At 37.7% G+C, this 19625-nt stretch overlaps 1 long non-coding RNA gene and 2 pseudogenes across 1 annotated transcript in view; all 3 read left to right on the forward strand.

Annotated features, from left to right (window-relative positions):
* LOC139033624 (uncharacterized) overlaps nucleotides 1–16234 on the forward strand; it is a 29480-nt gene extending 13246 nt beyond the window's left edge. Inside the window, exons 2-4 of the long non-coding RNA XR_011486154.1 lie at nucleotides 14210–14310; nucleotides 14405–14832; nucleotides 15780–16234. This is a non-coding gene — a long non-coding RNA (uncharacterized lncRNA). The remainder of the gene's footprint in view (nucleotides 1–14209; nucleotides 14311–14404; nucleotides 14833–15779) is intronic.
* Nucleotides 454–2086, forward strand: LOC110143593 (heterogeneous nuclear ribonucleoproteins C1/C2-like; annotated as a pseudogene).
* A 695-nt stretch (nucleotides 16235–16929) lies between the features above and the next one.
* LOC139033622 (zinc finger protein 33B-like) lies at nucleotides 16930–19625 on the forward strand (annotated as a pseudogene).

Below are 19625 nucleotides of genomic sequence, written 5' to 3' on the forward strand. Positions count from 1 at the left end.
ACTGGATTAACAAACTGAAGTCCAAAGAGACTAAGTAATATGCCCAAAGTTCTCCTTTTTCTCCTGTTAACATATATGGAGTCATCTTAAACTGCCATCTCTATCATTCTTTCTTATAAATTTTATCTCAGTATCAGTTATCTGTTATTGTTATGCCTAAGGTCCCTTTAGTGTGCTCAGTTGTCATGAATTTTAACTAGAACCGATATCACATATCTGGATTCTTATTGCATTTGACAGATTTGGTTACCAAAATTGTAAAATATGTGTTGATACTAGCCTAAGAAGATAAGTATATGTACTATACATTCCAAATTTATAATTTTCTTCTTTATAAGGACTATCATTATGGCCCTGTGTTTCCTAATCAAATTTTGCTTTTCTCTATTTGTCCTAAACTTAGGCTTAATTTCATCTAGATCCATATTCTTAAATATCCTGAAACATATATAGATCTTTTATTAAAATTTATTTTGCCTTGTAAGAAACCTTAAATCATTAATTTAAAAAAAAGTTATTGGATTTTTTTGTGAAGACTGAGCAATTGCCACCTCATTGCTGACCTCGAGCAGCAATCAGCTTCTCCACGTAGAACCCAGGGGTAGGAGATTCAGAATCTAACCTCTTCTCCCTTCCCCCTCCTGGGAGACTTTTTTGATCTTCAGCTACATTTTTCAGCTTTGTGAGGCACCGTATCATCAAAGACAATGGCCAGCAATGTTACCAACAAGATGGATCCTCGCTCCATGAACTCTCATGTATTCATTGGGAATCTCAATACCTTTGTGGTCAAGAAATCTGACATGAAGGCAATCTTCTCAAAATACAGCAAAACTGTGGGTTGCTCGGTTCATAAGGGCTTTGCCTTCATTCAATACATTAATGAGAGAAATGCCCAGGATGCTGTAGCGGGAGAGGACGGCAGAATGATCGCTGGCCAGGTTTTTAGGTGCTAGCCTGGCTTGCAGAGCCAAAAGTGAACTGAGGAAAAGCAGGTGTGAGATGACCTGCAGCAGAGACCTCAGGCTCACCTTTGACTTGGACTGTGACTTCGGACGGGATTATTACGACAGAATGCACAGTTACCCAGCACGTGTTCCCCCTCCTCCTCCTGTTGCTTGGGCTGTTGGGCCCTCAAAATGCCAGTGTGTATCAGGAAACACCTCATGAAGGGGCAAAAGTGGCTTCAATTCTAAGAGCAGACAGCAGGGGTCTTTTTCTAAGTCTGGAAAGTTGAGGTGAAACAGATTGCCAGCCCAGGTTGGATGCATGAGACAAGTGCTCAGGGCTGATGCACTGGGAAGACCCAGAGGGATGGGATGGGGAGGGAGGTGGGAGGGGGATCGGGATGGGGAACACATGTAAATCCATGGCTGATTCATGTCAATGTATGGCAAAAACCACTACAATAGTGTAAAGTAATTAACCTCCAACTAATAAAAATAAATGGAAAAAAATAAGTCCGGAAAGTTGAAAGGAGATGACCTTCAGACTATTAAGACGGTGTTAACCCAGATAAAACAAAAAGTGAATTCTTTATTGGAAAGCCTGGAAAAAATTGAAAAGGAGCAGAGCAACCAAGGAATAGAGATGAAGAATGATAAGTCAGACGAGGAGCAGTGCAGCAACTCCCTGAAGAAAGATGAGACTAATGTGAAGATGGAGTCTGAGGGGGATGCAGAGGGGTCAGACTCTGCTGAGGAGGGGGACCTACTGGATGATGATGATAATGAAGATCAGGGGGATGACCAGCTGGAGTTGATCAGGCTGAGGAAGGAGAGGATGACAGAGACAGCGCCAATGGCGAGGATGACTCTTAAGCACATAGCAGGCTTTAGAAATCATGTCCCATTATTTCGTTACCTAGGTGCTTGTCTAAGATCAAAATTTTCACCAGATCCTCTCCCCTAATATCTTTAGCACATGCTCATTGTTCTCCCCATCCTTGTCCTTCCCATGTTCATTAATTCATATTGCCCTGTGCCTAGTCCCATTTTCACTTCCTTTGACCCTCCTAGTAGTTATGTTAAGTCTTACCCTGTAATTTTTGCTTTTAATTTTGGTACCTCATTGTGACCTAACAATAAAAAGGATGTATGGTTTTTATCAATCATTAGTTGAGTAGTCCCTGAGAGCAGCTTTGAGTTACGGGTATGTGTGTCATACCCCACCTAAGAGTGCTATGTGGGGCTTTTCAACACAAATGTAACAATGTATTTTTGTGAATAAGAGTTGGCATGTTAAATGCATCTTCCACAAAAATAACTAGTGTCATAGTCTTAAGATTTGTCTTCTAAAGTTGATACTGTGTGTTATTTTTGTGAACAGCCTGATGTCTGAGAACTTTTTTCTCAAAATAAAGAAGTCTTTATTAAACCAGGGGGAAAAATGTTGTTGAAGTATAGTTGATTGACAATGTTGTGTTAATTTCTGCTGGATAGCATGGTGATTCATTATCATAATATACATACACCCTTTTTCATGTTCTTTTCCATTGTGGTTTATCACAGGATTTTGATTATAGTTCCCTGTGATACATACTTGTTATTTATCCATTCTATACATAGCAGCATCCATCCGATAATCCCCAACTCCTTATCCATCCCTCACCTACCTCCTCTCTACCATGGCAGCAAGTCTGTTCTCTATGTCTATGAGTCTGCTTCTTTTTTGTAGATAAGTTCATTTGTGTCATATTTTAGATTCCACATGTAAGTAATATCATATGGCATTTGTCTTTCTCTGTCTGACTTACTTCACTTAGTATGATAATCTCTAGGTCCATTCATGTTGCTGCAAATGGCATTATTTCATTCATTTTTATGGCTGGATACATTTGTATACATCTTCTTTATCCATTCATACGTTGATGGACAACTGGGTTGTCTCCTGGTCTTGACTTTGTGAATAGTGCTGGTATAAATATACGGGTGCTTGTATCTCTTTGAATTGTAGTTTTGTCTGGTGACATGCCCAGGAATGGGATTGCTGGATCATATGGCAACTCTATTTTTAGTTTTTTGAGGAACCTCCATACTGTTTTCCATAGTGGCTGCACCAGTTTACATTCCCACCAACAGTGTAGGAGGGTTCCCTTTTCTCCACACCCTCTCCAGCATTTGTTATTTGTAGACTTTTTAATGATGGCCATTCTGACCAATGTAAGTGCAACTTCACTGTAGTTTTGTTAAATCTTTAATTGTAAGTTTTAATTGCTTTCAAGAAACTATTCTTTACTACTCTAGCTATATGACTTTAGACGAGCTCTTAATCTTTATATGCCTTAGTGTCCCCTTTGTAAAATGGGGATGAAATATAACCAGTCTCAAAGGTTGTAAGGATTAAATCAATTAAGCATTAATTCATATTAGAGGTTATTGTTGTTCTCTCCTTTCTTGTCTTCCATTTGCTCCTAGGAGCTCTACTAACAATTACATGTATTGACTTGTGAGTTTCTTTTTCTCACTTGTTTATAATCCTGTTAGATAAGTGCCTCAATTTTCCCCTTCCTAATGTTCATGTGTAACAGAACAATATATTCAGTGATTAATTGATTGATAGAAGAGTTGCTTGAGAAAGAAACCTTTTTCTGACATCCTGAAATTAATAAAAATCAGAGATGTGTTAACCAGGATGTAAAATTGAGTTAAGAAGTATGACTATTGCACGAGTAAGACTTCTTTGTAAAATGAGGTAAGTTTAGAAGATTGATTTGGGAAAAACTAGGAATTCATTATTAGCATAGGTTTAGTATTAAACAACTCTGATAGACCAAAATGACTGTATCAGCATTCAAAACGAAGCTCTTAAATATTTGATCTTGATGCAAGGATCACCACCTGGTCTGCTTATTTCTTACCTAGCATTAAAGATCACATTTGGAGAAACCAAAGACATGTATCAAACTGCCTGTTTTCTCCCCCTTTTTAAGACTACAAAAGGGTCTTTGACATAGAGAGATAGACTAGTCAATAATTAAATAGAACACAACTAATTAAGAGGAATATACATTTTCTTCCTGGGCAACCAGGCCTGAAGCCAAAAGTCAACCACATTTAAATACAATTGGAGAGCCAATTCAAAACCAATATAAGATTCATCAGATGCGGTTAATCTTCCTCTGTTCTAGAAAAAGTCTGGAGAGGCCAGAACATTCCTGACCAACAATCCAGGCAGCTTATATTCACCAAAAACAAAACACTGATTATAGAGAGAAATACTTCATGTGAAAAAGCACTTACTATGGGTATAAATCCTGTAGGTTCAAGAAAAGGACACTATAAATGTGATTCATATGAGAAAATTTGAAATATATTCCAGAATTAATGATCAGTAATAGAAACTGTTTAAGAAATGATTGATGAAGGTAATGTATGCGGGAAGTCACTTTTCAGTACTCAGCTTAGAGAATTGTCTGCTGAACTTAATGAATATAATAAAAATGGGAAGGATATCAGTCATTATGGATACTTTGCTCAGCTTCAAACTTTGGAACCAGACTCTGGATTTAATGAATCTCCGAAAGATTTTTACAAGGCAGACTCTGATAGCCAAAAGAAATCCCATGCTGGAAAAGTAATGAATATGAAAGAACTTTCATCCAAAAGTCAGTCATCATATATGAGAAAACTCATAGACAAAAGCCCTTTGGAAGCAGTGAACCTGAGCAATCCTGCAGAGTGTCAAAAAATTTAAATCAGAGAACACATATAGGAGAGAATCCCTTTGGGTGTGATTCATTCAGTTACTCATCAACCATTATTGTACATTGCATAAATCAATCAAAGGACACACATCCAGACAGCACAGCCCACTGAACATCAGAGAGCTCTTTCAGAACAAGAACCCACTGAATGTAATGAATGTGAAGAAGCATTTAAGATTTCAAATTTTAAATATAAGAAAAATGACACAGTGGAGAATCATTATGAGTTCATTGAGTGTAGGATGCCTTACACAACAAGACTCACCTCACCCATACTCAGAGAACTCACATAGGAGAGAAATTATATGAATGTAATCAATGTTTCAGACTCTTCAACAAAAAACATACATACTTCGCAACACATCAGAGGATGCACACAGGGAAGAATCCCTATGAATGTTCCAAATGTGAAAAAACTTTCAGTGTGAAGTCAGCATTTACTGTGCATCAGAGGATACAGAGGGGGAAAACCCTGTGAATGTTCTGAGTGTGGGAAAGCTTTCTGTGTGAAGTCAAAACTTACTGTGCACCAGAGAACACACACAAGAGAGAAACCTTATGAATGTACTGAATGTGGGATAATTTTAAGTGACAAGTAGACACTGACTGAACATCAGAGATCACACACAAGAGAGACCATTTGTGTGTTCTGAATGTGGGAAAACCTTCTGTGGAAAGTCAAAAGTGATTATACACCAGAGAACACACACTGGAGAGAAAAGTTATGAATGTACTGAATGTGGGAAAACCTTAGTGGTAACTCACACATCAGAGAAAACACACAGGAGAGAAGCCCTATGAATATATAGCATGTGGGAAAACATTCAGTCACACGTCTTCTCTTGTTGAGCATCAGAGAACACACACTGGGGAGAAATCCTTTGAATATAGTGAGTGTGGGAGAACCTTCAATTCAAATCTCAAATTGCATCAGAGAATACACACAGGAGAGAAGCCCTCTGAATGTACTGACTGTGGGAAAGCCTGCAGTCACAAATAAAGTCTTAATTATCATTGTGGAACACACACAAGGCAGAAGCCCTGTGGATATGATAAATGTGACACATTCTGCCACAGTTTGCTTCTTACTAAATACCAGGGAATTCCAAAAAGAAAGAAGAACTCTAAATATAATCTATGTAAGAAATCTTTTTTGGTAGAAGGCAAACCCCGTGGTACATCAGATAGCACACCTGGGAGATAAATAAGTAAAAATCAAGTTCATAAATCAAACTCATTGCATGTCAAAGAATGGATGAGATGAAACACTGAGCATCAAAGAATCAGAATAATGCAATATATTCTTCAAAATCCACTTCCATAAGTAGGTACAACTATTTGTACATCAGAATGTTAGCCTATGATTAAAACTTTGTAGACAGTTTGAATATATTTTAGCCTTTGATAAGAATTCAAAAAAGTTTACATCAGAGAATCACTTAGAGGACTCTTAACATGGAAACGGAGAAGGCAATGGCACCCCACTGCAGTACTCTTGCCTGGAAAATCCCATGGACGGAGGAACCTGGTAGGCTGCAGTCCATGGGGTCATGAAGAGTCAGACATGACTGAGCGACTTCACTTTCACTTTTCACTTTTATGCATTGGAGAAGGAAATGGCAACCCACTCCAGTGTTCTTGCCTGGAGAATCCCAGGGATGGGGTCACACAGAGTCGGACACGACTGAAGTGACTTAGCAGTAGCAGCAGTAACATGGAAAAGGATATTACGAAGAAATAGTACATAATCACGGTTTTAATATAAGATGTAATATGAAATATTTTATAAGCCAATATTGTGATATGTATATGAGAATGTTGAGAAAAAGGAAGTCCCATGTTGTATTTTCCTCTTTTAATGCTCTAGTGAAAGAAATAAATAGCTAATAAATTACCTGGTGTTCTTATATGTAATTATATTTACATCTTAGTTGAGAGAGAGAGTGAAATCTTCATTGTCCTATCCCTTGCAAAGAAGGACACCTACTAAGAAACTGATATCAAAAGAAGACATGCTTCTAAGTGGTTTGTCTTTTCAGGTTACCATAACGTGTCATCTTAACTGATAACAGTATTTAGTAGACACTTTATATTTGAATCCTCTCTGAAATGTTTGCTCTCTCCACCTAACAGTAAGCTTATAGAGCCTGAAAAACTAATCTGTAGAGAAAATATTGCTCCTAGAAGAAGCTTCCATTGGCCTTTTTCCTTTTTTGGCTGCACCTGGTCTTAGTTGTGGCACTTGGGATCTTTTTTTTTTCTTTTTTAGTTTTGGCAAGCAGGAACTTTAGTTGAGTCATGCTAACCCTTCATTGTGGCCAGTGGGATCTAATTCCCCAGGGATCAAACCCAGGGCCCGTGTATTGAGAGTTCGTGGTCTTAGCCATTGGACTGCCAGGCAAGTCCCTCCACTGGCTTTTTAAACAGCTTTATGGAGGTATAATTTGCATACCATAACATTCACTCACTAAGTGTACCATTCAGTGGTTTTCAGTAAGTTTTCAGTTGTGCAAATATCACTGTAATCCAAATTAGGGACATTTCCATCACCCAGAAATATTCTCTTGAGTAAATATGCTCTCAGTCTCCACCCACAGCCAACCACTGATTTGCTTTTTGTCTCTGTAAATACATGACTTTTCTGAATGTTTTATACAAATATATGACCTTTTACATCTAATTTCTTTTATTAGACAAAAGTTTTTGGTCTAATTTGGATTTGTCTAATTTTTAGTTTTTTTCATGTTATGGAGATCCGATTTCTCTATATCCTGACTACCATTTAGTATTGTCTGTTTTTATAATAGTCATTCTAGTGAGTGTGAAGTGGTATCTCATAGTTTTAATTTGAATTTCCCCAGTGACTAATGATGGTTAGCCATGGCTAACCATGTATATCTTGTAAATCTTCTCTGGTGAAATGTCTCATGCAAGTCTTTTGCACCTTTTTGAATTGATTTGTTTTTCTTGCTTTGAGATGTATGCCTACATTTTCTGCCCTGACTTTATGTACGTGAAAGTCGCTCAGTCGTGTCCAACTCTTTGTGACCCTGTGGACTATACAGTCCATGGAATTCTCCAGGCCAGAATACTGGAGTGGGTAGCTTTTCCCTTCTCCAGGGGATCTTCCCAACCCAGGGATCGAACTCGGGTCTCCCGCATTGCAGGTGGATCTTTACCAGCTGAGCCACAAGGGGAGCCATAGAATAGAGTCATCTGTGCCCGCTTCATTTGAAAGCTGATAAACCTTGACTGTGAGTGTACAAGTAACCTGGCCAGAGACACCCAGTTTGTTAGTAGTAGAACTAGAAGTAGAAAAAGTCTGTGCATGTTATAACAGATAAGTTACCCACCAGGTTCTATTACAACTTAGTTATAAACAAGTTTTTAATATGTATTTTTGTATTTGTGCTAGGTCTTAGGTGTGGCATGTGGGATCTAGTTCCCTGACCAGGGATTGAACCCATGTCCCCTGCAGAGTCTTAGCCAATGGAAAACCAGGGTATTCCCACAAGTTTTTTTTTAATTAATTTACTTTAATTGGAGGCTGAATTAATTTACAATACACAAGTTTTTAAGTAGACCTTTTCCTCAAGGAACCTCCATTCCCTTTCTGCAGAGTGATTTCTCTGACTCTAAGGATAGGCAACTCAGGAATATAAGTAAACAAATATGTTGAGTATTTTTCCTACAATGTTGATTATGAAAAATAATGGTTTGTCTTCTGTATAACATTATTTATTCAATTAGTTCTAAATTGGTTCGAAAAGAAAAGTCAAATTAATAAATCATTAGGGAGTAAACCCAGGGTTAAATTGCTCAGCCAATCTCTATAAATTATCTGTCAGAGTTGCACATGTTAATTCTTCCTGCGCATGGTTCTTGCTGACTCCTCAGGGCCCAGAGAAACTTTTTCCCAGAGGAGCTTTCAACCAGCTGGTAGGCAGAAAGTTTTAGGAAGCTAAGTCTCAAAGATTCACAAAAGCCATATCTCACATGACCCACTCCTATTTTCTTCTCTCATAGCTGTGCATTCAGCCTTTTCTGTATTTTCCCAAAAGGGACAGAAAAAGAATAAGTTTGTTCTAGGTGAGTTGTTTGTTTATTCATTTCTCACATTGTCTTCCACTGCAAAAATAAAGATTAAAATGATAAAAAAATTTTAAGGAATATATAGAGAGAGCTAACAGATCTAAAACAAGGAAAAGTCAACCTTTAGTTATATGGAGATAATCATAATTTCTTTGTTTGTATGTATATTATACATATAAGTATCATTTTTATAATAATAATTATATGTAGCTTTATCTCTGATACTTTATACAAAACGAAAACCGTTTTCTTTGACTTTAAGAATAAACAAAAATAATTCTTCGTGGAATATAAAGACTTCCTGGCTTGAAGTCTGAAAAAAATTTCTCTGCGTCATGCAAGTGAGGGGGCTGACAACCTCACCTAGCAAGCCTGAAACGGTTGCTGCCTCTCCTTTTCTTTTCTAATTGTTCTTTTGTAGGCACAGAGGGACGAGAGCCAAAGCATGACTCCGCGGATTTAAGCTGATACTCTCGTCTGCTTCTTGGTGTTCTTCCTGTTGTCTTTTAGCAAAGTTTATCCCCAAGCATTCATCCTTGGTCCACTATAATTCTTACCTTAACTGGTATTGCCTGATTTCATATCATACGGATTGTTAACTATATCAGAGATTGAGACAACCACTCCACATTTGAAATTCAGAAGCTGAATGTTGCAAGTGAGACCTATCACTGGCCAGATATATTCTCAACCCAAACTGTTGATTTTCTGTAGAGTTTTTTGCAAAAAGTTAGTATATTAACTCCCTGTGGCTGCTGTAACAAGCTACTACAAATGAGCCTAGAAGAACAGAAATGTATTGTCTTGCAGCTCTGGATGCTAGAAGTCTAAAGTCAGGGTGTTGTCAGGGCTGCACGCCTGCTAAGCTTCTAGAAGAGATTCTACTCACCATCCCTTTTGGCTTTTGGTGGCTGTCAGGAGAGAGAGAGGAGATGGAATGGAAAGAAAAACCAAGATAAAAAAATACATATCCTTAAACCTGTATCAGTCAGAATTTTCCAAAGAAACAGAAACTATAGTGTCTGTGTGTGTGTGCACCTATGTGCTCAGTTGTGTCTGACTCTTTGCAACCCCATGGACTGTAGCCCTGCCAGGCTCCTCTGTCCATGGAATTTTCCAGGCAAGAATATTGGAATGGGTTGCCTTCTCCTTCTCCAGGGGAACTTCTCTAACCAAGGATCGAACCCATGTTTCTTGTGTCCCCTGCATTGGCAGATTCTTTACCACTCTGCCACCTGGGAAGCTGTTTGCATATATGTATACATATAATACACATGCACACAACCATATGTATTTGTACATGCATATACTTATTCATTTTAAGGAATTGGTTCATGTGATTGTGGAGGCTGGCAAGTCTAAAATTTGTATAGCAGGGAATGTGCTGGTGATCCAGTGGTTAAGACTCCACATTCCCAATGCAGGGGGCCCAGGTTCAAACCCTGGTCAGGGAACTAGATCCCACATGCTGCAACTAAGAGTTTGCATGTCACAACTAAAGATCCTGGACAGCCAAATAAATAAATACTAAAAAAAAAATGTGTAGGGCAGATTGTTAAGCTGGAAACTATAAACATATGTGTGTGTGTGCTCAGTCAATTCAGTTGTGTCCAACTCTTTTTTTTTCTTTTCATTTATTTTTATTAGTTGGAGGCTAATTACTTCACAACATTTCAGTGGGTTTTGCCATACATTGACATGAATCAGCCATGGAGTTACATGTATTCCCCATCCCGATCCCCCCTCCCACCTCCCTCTCCACCCGATTCCTCTGGGTCTTCCCAGTGCACCAGGCCCGAGCACTTGTCCCATGCATCCCACCTGGGCTGGTGATCTGTTTCACTATAGATAATACACATGCTGTTCTTACAAAACATCCCACCCTCGCCTTCTCCCACAGAGTCCAAAAGTCTGTTCTGAACATCTGTGTCTCTTTTTCTGTTTTGCATATAGGATTATCATTACCATCTTTCTAAATTCCATACTCTTTGTGGCCCCATGGACTGTAGCCCAACAGACTCCTCTTGTCCATGGAATTTTTCAGGCAGGAATACTAGAGTGGGTTGCCATTTTCTTCCTCCAGGGGATCTTTCCAACCCAGGGGTCAAACCCAAATCTCTTGAATCTGCTGTATTGGCAAACAGATTCTTTACTGCTAGTGCCACCTGGGAAACCCAAAAATATAAGTGTGTGTATGCTTAGTTGCTCAGTCATGTCTGACTCTTGTGGATATGGAAGTTTAAAAATAGTAGAGCTCATATTTAGCACCAAGTTCTCCTTCACTAAGTTCCTCTGGCTACAAATCTCAAATGTCTCCAGTGGCAGCAAGTAGCAACATTCCCACAGTCATATATTTCTTCTCAAACTCCATTTACATTCAATTTGAATTTCACATCTAATATACTCACTTTTCATTTCTTTACTGCTCTTTCATCTTTGTTGGCCTTGTTGCAGTTAACTGTTCTTGCAAATGTCTTATTGCTGAGAGATAAGGAGGCAGTACAACTACGTGCTTTGCTGTCTGTATGATGAATGTATAGCAACCAGTCACTGGCAGACAGTCCTTGAAGATGACATGACTGATCATTGTTCATGATGTATGTCTGTTATTTTGTAGTGATTTGTGAACTGAAAAACAAGCAGTGAAGTTTGTACTTTATTTAATTACAGTTATCATAATAACTAAAAATCTGACCTGTGTTGTTTGGCTGGTGTTACTCAACTAAATAGTGATGACTGAAATTTGTGCATATCAGAGGCATGCAAAGTTGGACAATCTGTGTAGACATAAATTTTCATACATACATATTAACACAAATTTGTAGATGCTTAAAAGTTTTTCCTGGCAGAGTGGGTCTTCAGATATTTAGGAGAAGTCTTTTGTAAAGGAATGTTCCCAAGATTACACATTATCTATGCCCTGAACAGACCAGGGCAGTCTATATCATTAAAGACCCAAATTCAGTTCTCTCTTGATTTTATGCTATTTGTTAATCCAATTTGCATACCAGATTCTAAGCTTCCTGAGAGTTGAAACAGCATTTTATGTATTTTATATAACCACAGAAACTAGGATACTTTCATGCCTACAATGTATTTTATGTTTGTGTGTACTTATATATATGTATATAGTATAAGGAAGCAAAATTTGCAGCTGCAAAATGTGTCCTTTGGTATGAGGGTTAACTTAAGCTGATTATTGTTAAGAAACAGAAGACTCGGGAAGTCTGTCTTTTTACATAAAGAATTTAGATATAGGGCCAGTTCCTGGAGTAGAGCTGTCACCAGAGAATCTGCAAAGAACGCAGGCTAGGTGTGGTGGGGAAACTGCAGCCCAGAGATCCCAGCCTACTCTGTGTCCCACAGTCTCTGCAGAGCCCAGCAAACATATGTTCACCAAACGTTTGCTTTTCCATCTCCAGGTAAATTGCCTTCCTCCCCTTTGAAATCCCAAATCACTGCCACCAACATCCTCTTTTGTCTTTTGCTGAAGATGGTGTTTAAAGTGAGGGTTTTGGGCCATTTTGGCAAGTTACTTTGTTTTCCGGGTCTTGCCTCTGTATACATTTCATTAAACTTCTGTTTGATTTTCTTTTGTTATCTGTTCTATGTTAATTTATTTTATTTTTATTTAAGTATAATTGATTCACAATATTGTGTTAGTTTCAGGTGTACAGCACAGGGATTCAGTATCAGTTATTACAAGATACTGGCTATAAGTCTTTATGCTATACAGTATATCCTTGTTACTTATCTGTTTTATGCATAGTACCTTGTATATGATAATCCCATACCCTAATTTGTCTCTCTCCTTTTCCCTCTGCCCTTAGTAGGATTGTAAATTGGTGCACCCATCATGTAAAACAGTATGGAATTTCTTCAAAACCTAAAAATAGAACTACCATACTATCCAGCAATTCCACACCTGGCTGTATACCCAGAAAAAAATGAAAACACTAATTCAAAAAGTTATATGCACCCAGCGTTTATAGCAGCATTATTTTTAATAGCCAAGACATTGAAGCAACCCATGAGCCCAACAGAAGATTGAATTAAGATGTGTGTTGCACAGTCATAGAAAAGAATGAAACTTTGCCATTTGCCACAGTGTGGATGGACCTAGAGAATATTATGCTTAGTGAAATAAGTCAGACAGAGAAAGACAAATACTATATGATATCATTTATATGTGGAATCTAAAAAATAATACAGATAATGCATATGCAAAACTGAAGCAGACTAACAGATACAGAAAAGAAGCTTGAGATAGAGAATATTATCTTTTGTTAATGTGGTGTATCACATTGATTGATTTGCAAAGGCTGAACTATTCTTGTGACCCTAGAATAAATCCAACTTGGTCATGTTGTATGATCCTTTGTATATATTGTTGGATTTGGTTTGCTAATATTTTGTAGAGGATTTTTACATTTGCATTCATCAAAGATACGGGCCTATAATTTAATTTTTTTGTAGTGTCTTTGTCTGGTTTTGCTATCAAGGTAATGGTAGCCTCATGGAATGAATTTGGAAGTGTCTGTCCTCTTCAGTTTATTTATTTATTTATTTTTTGGTCCTCGGGTTACTTTTTTTTAAAAATTTTTTAGAATTTATTTTTAATTGTTTAACAATGTTGTATTGGTTTCTGTCATACAGCAGCATATCATCAACATGAATGATATCATGCAAGTATACATATGTTCTCTCCCTCTTGAACCTTCCTCCTATTCTCCTCCCACCCACCCCTTTAGGTTTCACAGAGCACCAGGTTGAGCTCCCTGTGTTATTGAGCTCCACTAGCTGTCAGTTTTACATACGGTAATCTCTTCAGTTTTTTAAAATAGTTTGAGATAGGTGTATGGTAGAATTACCCTGTGAAGCCTCCTGGTCCTGAACTTTTTGTCCAGGGTGTTTTTAAATTACACATTCAATTTCACTTCTAGTGATTGGTCTGTTCAAATTGTCTGTTTCTTCTTGACTCAGTCTTGGCAGGCTATATGTTTCTAGAAATTTGCCCATTTCTTCTAGATTTTCCAATTCGTTGGCGTATAGCTGTTTCATAATATTCTTTTATAATTTTTCTATATCTTTGTGATTTCCAAATTGGAACAAAAGAGTTAAACTCTCATGTCAGTTTAATTCTTAGACCAATCAGAATGGTAGAATGGTAGAGGAAAATTTCTTCCTCCCTGACAACACTAATACATGAATTAATAAATTAATTGGGAAGTTTCACAATGTTTTTCTTTCTCTCACCACAAGTAACACAAAACAGGTAGTATAGTAAACATCTTATGTAAGCTTTTTCTAATTAACTCAACAGTGAACTTGGTGAAGAATTAGTTCCTAAATGTCTTTTCTCTATCTTACAATTGTGATTATTTCAGATTAATCAGATATTTCCTGTTATAGGGATCAATTTCATTTGAGGATGTGACTGTGAACTCCACCTGCTCAGAGGATCTTGTGCAGGGACATAATGCTAGAAAACTACAGCATCCACATTTCACTGGGTAAGCAGAGTAACAGCATCAGGCCTATCCTCTCTTTGTTACTGAACATATGGATCCTTTGTAGAGTTTAATGATATTTGATTTTGGATACCAGGAATATAGGTGGCCCAATGGTAAAGAATTTGCCTGCCAATGTAGGAGATGTGATTTTGATCCCTGAGTCAGAAGATCTCCTGGAGAAGAAAATAGCAACCAACTCCAGTGTTCTTGCCTGGAAAAATTCCATGGACAAGGGAGCCTACTGGGCTGCTGTCAAAAGTGTCTCGAAGAGTCAGACATGACTTAGTGACTGCATGGACCAGGAATATTGTTTGTGTTTTCACCTCCCCATTGAAAGATTTCAGTGGGTTCTTTCATTGTGCAACTTCTGAAGCTGGACCTTGGTTTTTCTTCTAAATTCCTGAAGCCAGACAGCTTTCTCTATGTCCTATATCAGCATTACCAAACCAGAGGAGATCATCAAGTTAGAGCAAGAAGCACCATGGATATCAGAGGAAGAATTTACAAGTCAGTGTTACCCAGGTGAGTAATCCAGGGGAAACTAGATCCTTGGTGGTTGTTTTAGGTACAGGCATCTTTGGAGCTTCAACAACAAAAAATCTTTGGAGCATTTTGAACAGACCCCTTTAGAAGCTCAATCTATTTGAAAATTACTAAGGATATTTAGCCTACATGCCTCAGACACCTAAATTCACCACAAGATATAGTCTCACACATAAATGTTTTCTTTTGGGCTTGGCTTTTTTTAGGAGTTTAATCCCTATTACCTGTACCTTGAATTTCTGTCTCGTAATAAGTATTTTATCTTCATTAGTTCTCTTTGCTCTAGCATTCTCGGTCGCCTACATTCCCTCCTATCAAGGACTTCTTTTGTTTTCAGGAGTTAATTAATTAACCAATGTTAAATTGAGTATTTGATCCATTCCAATCATGTTCTAAGTGAAAGAGATACCACAGTGGATGAACTAAGTCTTTTGCTATTAGGGAATTTACATGTTAGCAGGAAACAGACACAGGAAGGTGACTGCAAAAAAATGGTTTAGAAGAGTGGCAAGAGGAGATCAGTGAGGAAGAGTGATAATGCCATGGACCAGGTTTAGGAGGACAGAGCATACATAGTGATGGAGTCCTAGGTGTATGATGACAGTGAGGTTAGCAAAATTAGCATGCAGACTCTAGTATACCTCCTCTGATAATTCCTTGGAATACTTTCATTCCTCTGATAATTTCTTGGAACAACATCCTTGTCTGCTTGTGCTCCATGTCACATTTACTGCATAATTCCCTGATCGAGCATGTTTTCTGGTGAATTCCATTCTTTGTAATTCATCCATTCTTACTCTACCTTTTATTCTCTATTCCTGATGTTTCTTTCGCCTCTTCTATCCATTTTGAAAGGTATGTATGTTAGTTCAGTTCAGTTCAGTCACTCACTCGTGTCCAACTCTTTGCCACCCCATGAATTGCAGCACACCAGGCCTCCCTGTCCATCACCAACTCCCGGAGTCTACCCAAACCCATGCCCATCGAGTCGGTGATGCCATCCAGTCATCTCATCCTCTGTCGTCCCCTTCTCCTCCTGCCCCCAATCCCTTCCCAGCATCAGGGTCTTTTCCAGTGAGTCAACTCTTCACATGAGGTGGCCAATGTATTGGAGTTTCAGCTTCAGCATCGCCACATAAATATATGTACATTCATTGCCAACTTTCCTCCCCTTTTCTACCCCAAAGTAGCTTTGATTAGTTGGTTCATTGTCACCCCTTCCCCCCAAATCCTGAGAAAAGTGGAGGAAATGGGAAAATTTATTTGGGAGTTTTATCTCAAAAGAATGGTTCTGAAACCAAAGAGATAAATAAAGTGTATTTGTTTATTAGCCAAATTTAAGAATTATTTTCATTCATAACATATGTTTAATTTTTCTTGTCTTTAGAAGAGTTGAAAGTTGATGGTGTGATAAAGATCAAAGAAAACCAAGATAGACACATATGGCAAGCTGCATTTATTATTAACAAAAAAGTAACTACAGAGAAAGAGAATATATTAAGAAAGTCATTTAATTTTTGCATAGACTCTATTCCTTCCGGAAAAATGTGGAATAAATATAACCCAGATGGAATCAGTTTAGAAAATATGTCAGAGTTAATCACTAATAATAGAAACTATTCAAGAAAGAAATCTGGTGATACCAATGGATGTGAGAAATTACTTCCTGAAATTAATCATGAGAAAACTCATACTGGGGAGAAACATAATGAATTTAATAAAAATGGGAGCACTTTCTATCTTAATGAGGATTTTATTCAACAAAAGAGAGACACAAGAGAGGCACAGTGTGGAGCAACTATTTGAATATAATTCATGCATTAAAACCTTCCAATATAATGCTCTTTTCATTACTCAAGAGAGAACTCACACTGGAGAGAAACTCTGTGATTATGATGAATGTGAGAAAACTGTCAGGGATGAGTCAAACCTCATGTTACCTCAGATAATTTACTCAAGGAAGACTCACTATAAGCTTAATGCATCTAGGGAAACCTGTGATAAGTCAGTCTTCTGGAAGAAATGTCATACACTTTAGATATGGGTGAGAAATACCATGTTACACCATGAGTGTAACATGTGGAAAAAGGCTTCTCCCAGAAGCCAAACCTCACAGTACACCAGAGGACACACACAGGAGAAAAACCCTCTCAATGTAATGAATATGGGAACTCTTTTTACCATAAGCCAGCCCTCACTGTACATCAAAGAATTCATACAGGAGAGAGACCCTATGAATGTACTAAGTGTGGGAAAACCTTCTATCAGAACTCAGCCGTCCATCAACATCAAAGAACACACATGGGTGTGGAAAATCTTTCTCCCAAAAGTCAAATTTGACTGTGCATCAGAGGCCTCACATGGGAGAAAAATGTTATAAATGTGATGAGTGTGAGAAATCTTTCAGTATAAGGTCAAAACTCATGGTACATGAGAGAATATACTCAGGGGAGAAGCCTACAAATATAGTTAATGTGGGAAAATTTATTATATGAAGTCAACCCTCAGTAAATATCAAAGACTTCACACAGGGGAGAAAATATATGAATGCACTGAATGTAGGAAGACCGTCTGTGGGAAGTCAGTTCTTAAACATCAGAGAACTCATACAGGACAGAAACTTTGTGAATGTGTTGTATGTAGAAAAATCTTTTCTGAGAAGTCAACCCTTAGCAAACATCAGAGGATTCATTCTGGGGAGAAACCCTACAAATGTAACAAGTGTGGCAAAGCTTTCTGCCAAAAGTCACAACTCATTCAACATCAGAGGATCCATACAGGGGAGAAACCCTATGAATGTCAAGAATGTGGGAGAACATTTTGCCAGAAGGCATCCCTCGATGTACATCAGAGAACACACATAGGAGAGAAGCCCTTTGATTGTGAAAAGTGTGGAAAATCATTCTATGGCAGTTCAACCCACCTTAAACATGAGAAAACTCACACAGGGGAGAAACCTTATAATGGTAACGAGTGTGCAAAGACCTTCAACTACAAACCAACTCTTGTCACACATCAGAGAATACATGCAGAAGAGATACGATGTAAAGATGGGTGTATAATACATTCCTCCCATAATTCAGAGGCTTTAGTATGATAGAAACTGTCTGGGAAAGAAACTCTATGCCTGTAGTGAATTTGGGAAGTCCTTATACCAGAAGTCAGCCTTCACTTTTATATCAGAGAACCACATGGAAGGAATCCTGGCAGTGTTTTTATATGCAAAAATGCATTTCCCTTTGCTGCTGGACACATTGCTCATCTATATTTGTCAGCCTCTCTCACATCCATGTGGGACAATGTGAATGAGATCTGGCCAATGGGATGTGAACATAATGATGTCATTCACTTCCAGGTCTGAGACATAATGGACTCCATGGTAGTCCTTCATGTTCTCTGTTCTCTGTGGGGTAGGAATGTAGCTGACTTCCATTGAGAGGTCTGTACAGTATACTGGTGAACTGACACAAGAGTAGAGACTTCTGTCAAAATCCTGAATGTTTAGAAGGTTCATCCATAAATCAAAGTACTTTTAACTGGAGAGATCAGAGTCAAAAAAACTCTATTGGTTACAAACAAATATAGAAAGACCTTACCAAAAGGTGATATTTTATCAAGCCTCGGGTAAATCAGTAGAATAAAACTTTATAAACATTTGACTTTCTGAAAGTTTTCAGTAAAACATACTTTATCATATTTCAGAGAATTCTTATTGAGGGAGGCAATTTAGAAAAAAGAGAATTTTAAAAAATGTTTTGGTAACAAAATTCTATAAGAGAAAATATTTCCTATGAATGTAGCCACTGTAGTACATGTGGTTTTGTAAAACATCATAATATTTTTAATTAATAGGTATATAGTATTATGAGAAGCTCTTGAACTGTGGGGGACTTTTATATTAAAGTATAGTATATATTATTTTCTGTGTTTAAAATTTTCACTGGCACTCAAGAAAATCAAACTAAAACATCAAGATCCTGAATTTAATGCCCACTATGACGTGTTTATCATTGTAAATGTCACTGTAGTCTTTTATATTTTACCACAATATATATTTTTTGTGAAATAATGCTTGACACATTTAAAGTATCATACTAGTTGACCCTTGAATAATGGAGGGGTTAGGGAAACTGAACCTCTGTGCACTTGAGAATAAGAATATATTGGCCTCCATATCTTCAGTTCCACAATCACAGATTCGACCAACCATTTATTATATAGTCCTGTAGTATTTACTACTGAAAAAAATTCACGTGTGAATGGACCCACACAGCTCAAACTTGTATTGTTCAAGGGTCAACTGTACACACATTTTCTCTACTATTTTATGGCATACATTAATATGTATGAGCATTGTTACTGAACTACCTCTTCAGTAAAGAAATCAACAGTATTTTTCCCAGCCACATGTTTCTCAAATAAAAATTATTTACATATGAAGTACAGGCTAAGTTAACAATTTTTATCTCTAGCATAAGCCTGATGTTAAGAAAGAATCTGTGAACAGTAATGCTCTTTTTGCTTATCACCATAAAATGTGCTCAGTGAGAAGAGCTCCTCTTTCAATATCCTGAAATGTTTAAATGGGGGCTCTTGGTAGGTTTGAGTGTGCCAGCCTAAGTTAGATGTACTTAGGAATTATTTGTACAGTAACATGCTACATACTGTTGTCTTTACTTCCCAGTGTTAGCAGCCATGGATAGTGTGGTGCTGATGTTGACAGACATGTTCTGTAAAAGGTCATATAATAAATATTTTAAACTTGTAGGCCA

This window comes from Odocoileus virginianus, unplaced genomic scaffold (genome assembly GCF_023699985.2).
Source record: "Odocoileus virginianus isolate 20LAN1187 ecotype Illinois unplaced genomic scaffold, Ovbor_1.2 Unplaced_Scaffold_23, whole genome shotgun sequence".
Taxonomy (NCBI): domain Eukaryota; kingdom Metazoa; phylum Chordata; class Mammalia; order Artiodactyla; family Cervidae; genus Odocoileus; species Odocoileus virginianus.